This window comes from Humulus lupulus, chromosome 4 (genome assembly GCF_963169125.1).
Source record: "Humulus lupulus chromosome 4, drHumLupu1.1, whole genome shotgun sequence".
Lineage (NCBI taxonomy): Eukaryota > Viridiplantae > Streptophyta > Magnoliopsida > Rosales > Cannabaceae > Humulus > Humulus lupulus.
In genome coordinates, this window is record NC_084796.1 from 81,407,540 (window position 1) to 81,413,539 (window position 6,000).

Sequence of the window (6,000 nt, forward strand, 5' to 3'; positions counted from 1 at the left end):
GACAAAGAGGAGGTTTTACCAGTTTATGCTTTTACTATTTACCTCATGATGTGAAATGGACAATAGGGGTGTCATGATCACATGATGTATGAATATGCTTTTTATTATGATGTTCTATTATATGAATATGACATGAATATGATATGATTATGACTTATTACGATATTCCATGAGTTTATGATGTGTATGTACATTGCTTTGGTGTTTCTTGTTAATTGTTGTATTTTATTTGTACTTCCTTACTAGGCTTTCAGCTCACCCCCTTACTTTCCTCCTTTCAGGTAGGCAATAGGGTTTCTTCTTGGCACACACTGTGATGTGGGGAGTTCCAATGTCTTGGCATGTATGACTCGAGTATACATGAACGAATATTGATCTATTTGAACGTAAAGAAAGTTTATGAACTTGTATGTTATAGTTTATGATTACGGGACCTATATTTTTATTTTATGGATTGCTGTGTGTTTGTGTAACACCCTAAACTCTAGGGACCATTACGGTGTGCCTTTTAAACAGTGTTAAACTCTCTAATTAAGTCATTTGGCCATAATCGTGTAACTAAGTATGATTAGCGATTTAGGTTTAAAAATATTGGTTAAGATATAACGTTTTACTAAAATGTTTACTATATACATTGGGATCCCAAAATATAATTTAAAGGTTCATTACAAGAAAATATTTACAACTAGCCAATCTAAGCGACAAAACATGGTTTAACCCAAGTTCCTCTTTTAACCCTTGGCCGTGGCGGTCGAGCAGCCGCATATGTACACATCGTCACATAAGCTCAAGGATGGTCCAGCTTTCTTTTTCCTTCACCTGCACCACATAGCACCTGTGAGCCGAAGCCCAGCAAGAAAACTCAATATGCACATGATCAGTAATATAAGGTCATCAAATCATCAAGTGCATACCTAGCAATAATAGCCTTAATCACGCATGCAAATAAGTTCAAATAATGATGGGTATCTAGGATAAGGAATCCTGCCCTCATGAATGGATGACTATCAAGTCAATCCTAATCAGATGAGCTATTTAACACTGGTGGTTCTGATAACCATGCTGGGCTTATAGCCCTAAACCGAAGAGTGACAGTTGTAAAAGTCACTAAGGTAGGTTCCGTTCCCTTTACAAATAAGTGATCACGTCACTAGCTTAAACAGAATAAGTGATTGATAAGCAAGTCATCAATGCAAACCAAGCAAGTGACCATATAGTCACTACTGTGGGTTCCGTTCCCTTTAGCCATGTGATGATATGGTCACCTGGGCCTTCTGGCCCCGACTCTAAGTAACTAGTCATAGAACTAGGCAAGCCACCAGTGTAATCAAAGAGAGTGACCATAGAGTCACAACTGTGGGTTCCGTTACCTTAGCCATGTGATGATAAAGTCACCTGGGCCTTCTGGCCCTGGCTTTGAGTAACTAGTTATAGAACTAGGCAAGCACTTTTAGTTTTCATCGAACATAGGGTCGGTCCGGCATTAATGCTCATAATGAGTCATTCAATGCAGATGTTGATTAGATCTAATCTTTTATCGGCTCTACGTTCATGACGTTTATGTCGCTTCTAACTCTTAAGTCAGTAACACACGACCAGTGCCCAGTACCGTTGTTGAAATTGACTAGTAAGTCACAGCTTCACAGACAAATCTGACACCATTGTAGATTCTGACTAGTTAGTCAGTGCCACGCACAAGTAAGCAATGCTACCACGCATATATCATATGTCAGATATCCGAATATAGGGCATTCAACATGCTTACTTAATAATTGCTAGCATAATTAGGATCATGCACAAACACAGAGACTCAAGCTCTCAATCTCATATTTAACATTCATGGCATGCCCTAACCACATGTTTCTCGTGCATCACATTTAAACACTCGACATGCCTCAATAACAACCATGCATGTCATATACGGGGTGCAGTTTTCTTACCTTTAGTCCAAGCACAGGTTACCAATAAACAAGACACAAGCACGATTCTGATTCCAAGCCCCTAGTGAAAACGTAGTCACAACCATAACATAAAATCTCATCAAAATGAGTAAATAAATACTTCCAAACCCTCCGGGACGTCGAATCCCACTCAACTAGGTAGTAGGATCGATCCCAGGCCCTTAGAGTTAAGTTCCCATGAAAAAAACACAATTCTGGGAAAAAATTCTGTTACGTGCCGCGGTGAACCATACCCCATGTCGCGGCCCCCCCTCCCCCCCCGCCTCAACCCCCCCTGATAGAGCCTACCTCCTCCATTAGAAAGCTTGGGCTGCGATGCCCAAGAACAGGGTCGCTGCCCAACCTCGAACCAGCCATTTCTCCTCGTTTTTAACATTTTAAAACCTTCCAAAAACCTACCCAAACATCTCCATGACCAAAAACCCACAAAACCCAAGCTTCATTTAAATAAAAAACTCATCAAAACACACAGTCCAATTCAAGTTTAAAAACTTAGAACTTAAAACTTGGATTACCTTTGATTGAGTTGTGTCCCAACTAAATCCTCTGGCTAATAAGCTTCTAATCTTCCCTAGGATCGCTTTCCTCGATTCTCCCTTGAATCCGAGTCCTCGTAGTCAAGATTCCTTCGAAAATGCGATCAGGAGACGAAAATGGAACTTTGAAGGAGAGAGAACGTTCTTTTTATTTCTCAACAAGTTACTTCAAGCTTAAGTAGCCTCAAAAAAATCCTAATGCTTGGGGTCCTAAAAACGTCCACGGGGGAAAATAGTCAAAACCTCCATAATTTCCCCCTGATCTTACTAACTCCCAATTTATCATCAAAATCTTATTCCTATTACCCAATAACCCGGTAATGCTAAATACCCCTTGACTCACTCCAAGTCAAGTATAAATCCCGTTGTGACTTTCCCACTAGCTTACCTCCTAGGATCGTCTCGTGCTGAGTAACCCTAGCATAACCAAATAATAATAAAGCACAACACACAAATCACATATATGCCAAATATGCCCGAAATGGCCAAAATATGAAAATCACCCAATTAATCAAAAATGGGTTCACAAGCATATTTAATAAACCTAAACATGCATATTATCATTTAATAACATAATAAATCAATTATGGCCCTCCTGACCTCCTAATCAAGGTCCTAAACCTTATTAGGAAATTTGGGGCATAACAGTTTTCTTGTGTGATGTATGAAAAAACAGTAGGTTGTTAGTGTACGGCACCAATTTTTTTTTTAATTTAATTTTGGCCTTTATTTGATAAATTGTTAAGTGTTAGAAATTTATTTTTTTAATTTTTTGGAATTTTTGGTAGATATTATGTGAATTAAAATTGTTAATAGTTTTATTTAATTATTCTATTTTGTGAGTTCTTGAGTTTTGGTTGTGTGCATTAAGGTGCATGAGTAGTAGAGATAGTCACGAGCACTTATGTGTGTGTATGTGCATGGTGAGCATGCATTAGTTTCTAAGTATTTGTTAGCATTCTAGGTGGATTTGTGCTTGCTGAATTTGTTGATTCTAATATGGTAATTTGTGAATTAATTAGTAAGAATGCAAACTAATGTTATATTATTTTATAATATAATGTTTTAGATTAAATAAATGTGACAAAGAGTGTCACATATTGTAACATATAATAGAGAGTTACAATATTTAGATATAGGTGAATATCCAAATATGTAACATATTTGGTGTTACAAATTCAGTTACAAATTTATAACTTCCAATTATTGCCCTTTATTGTGTAGATTTGTTGTTACACAATTTTGAATTGAATTTCCTAAAGCCATATGTGAAATGGCTGTTAGAGATACGATTTCAACCCCAATAATGTGTTTTGGGGGTTACAAAATCAATTGGGAATGATTCGGAGGCGTTTGGACAAACATCACATTTATATGTGCCAAAAATGATCACTGGCCATGGCCAGGGATGTTGGTGGCTGCGACCTGAGGAACAGAGACCAGTGGCTATGCCCACTGATACTCCTGGCCATGGCTACAAATGCTGACTGACCAATTTTTCAATTTTTTCCAACCTTTTTGAACGGCTCCAAAAATACAAATAACTCCCAAATCTCATTTTTAATTCCATAAACATCTAATTAATCATTGGTAACAACCACGGGGGTTAGTGGAATTTTAAATTCAAAGGGTGCCTCTAAACTCTATAAATAGGAGCCTATTGCTCACTTGTTTGACACAATTTTTTAATCTATTAGAGCGCTTGTCTAGAAAACACTTAGAGGCTTTATTATTCCAGAAAGCAATTTACAAATCTGTGTGAGATTCCTTAGTGCTTGAGTTAGGGGGAAATAAGCTTTTGGACAAAAGTTTAAACCTTGTTCAAGTTGGTGATCCCCAACACTCTTTACTTTGGTTGTATGAGTGAGAGTTGTTTGTTCTTTGTTTCTTGCTCTTACATTTTCTACTATTGCTTTTCATCTTCATATTCTTCTTTTCTGTTTACATGTATTTTTTGTTTAGAGTTGTATTCCTTTCTTTTCTTTTGTTACAGACACTTTCACTTTATTTGTATCTTTTGTTTAGAGGTGTATTTCTCGATTCTCTTCTTCTAATTCTTCTCTTATTTATTTGTATCTTTAGTCATAGAGTTGTAACAATCATTTAATCAATCTTGTTTATTTGTATTACTTTGTCTAGAGTTGTAATATTTCATATCATTTCCATTGAAATAACATATATTTTTCTAACATTCAGAAGCTTACCCCTTCTTTTGTTTCAATGGAAGGTGAGACTATCAAGATCATGAATCAAGACGTAGTGAGGTTGGATAGGTTTGATGGATCCAATTTCACTAGATGGCAAGACAAGGTTACAATTCTCTTGACCACTCTCAAGATCGCTTACATCCTAGAGTCGACCCTAGAACCTCTTCCAACCCCATCCAACAAGGACACTCCCGAGGTGGTGGAGAAAAGAAGGAACACGGAGGAGGACAATCTCCTTTGTAGGGGTCCTATCCTCAATGCCATTTTTGATAGGCTCTATGACCTCTACACCAAGACCAAGTCGTCAAAGAAAATATGGGATGCACTTGAGAAAAAATTCAAGGCGGAAGAGAAAGGTACCAAAGAGTTTTTGATATCTCAATATATTAATTTCATGTTTTTTGGTGATAAACCTATTTTTCCTCAAATACATGAATTGCAAATAATTGTTAGCAAGTTGAAATTTTTGAAGATTGAGCTTCCCAAGGCCTTTCAAGTTGGTGCTATAGTGGCAATATTACCACCAACTTGGAGGAGCTATTGGAAAAGAATCATTCATTAAAAGGAGGATTATTATTTGGAGGAAATCCATTAGCATTTACAATCGAGGAGGAATCGATATGTAGAGATAAACTTGTGGACGGGTCTAATGGAGAGACTATCAAAGCAAATGCGGTGTCACAACCAAAACATCCCAAAAATAAAGGGAAAGGAAAGAAGGGTAATGAGATATCCTTGGGTCCAAGAACCAACCCAAACAAGTTTAAGGAGAGAAAGGTCCTTGCTTTTCGTGTGGGAAAAAGGGTCACTATGCAAGAGACTGTAGGCATAGAAAAGACCAACAAGGACCTAAGGTAAATGCAACTCAAGAGGAGAATATAGTTGCTACCCTTGGGGAGTTTAATCCGGTCCAAGGCAAGGTAAAGGGGTCGTTGTATGATACATGTGCCACCGTCCATGTCACCTATGACAAATCATTGTTCAAGACCTTCGAAAATTCAAAGGGCAACCATGAGATTCAAATGGGCAATAAGGGCAAATCAAAGGTACTTGTCAAAGGTACCATTGAAGTATTTTTCACCTCCGGCAAGAAAGTAAGATTAGTGAATGTACTTTATGTTCCCGAAATGAGTAGAAACTTGGCAAGTGGTGATTTGCTTGGCTAGCCCAGCATTAAAGCCATTTTTGAGTCTGGTAAAGTTATTCTTACCAAATCCAACGTATTTTTGGGAAAGGGGTACTCTTGTGAGTGTATGGTTAAGTTATGCACCAGTGATATAACTTTCAATATTATCG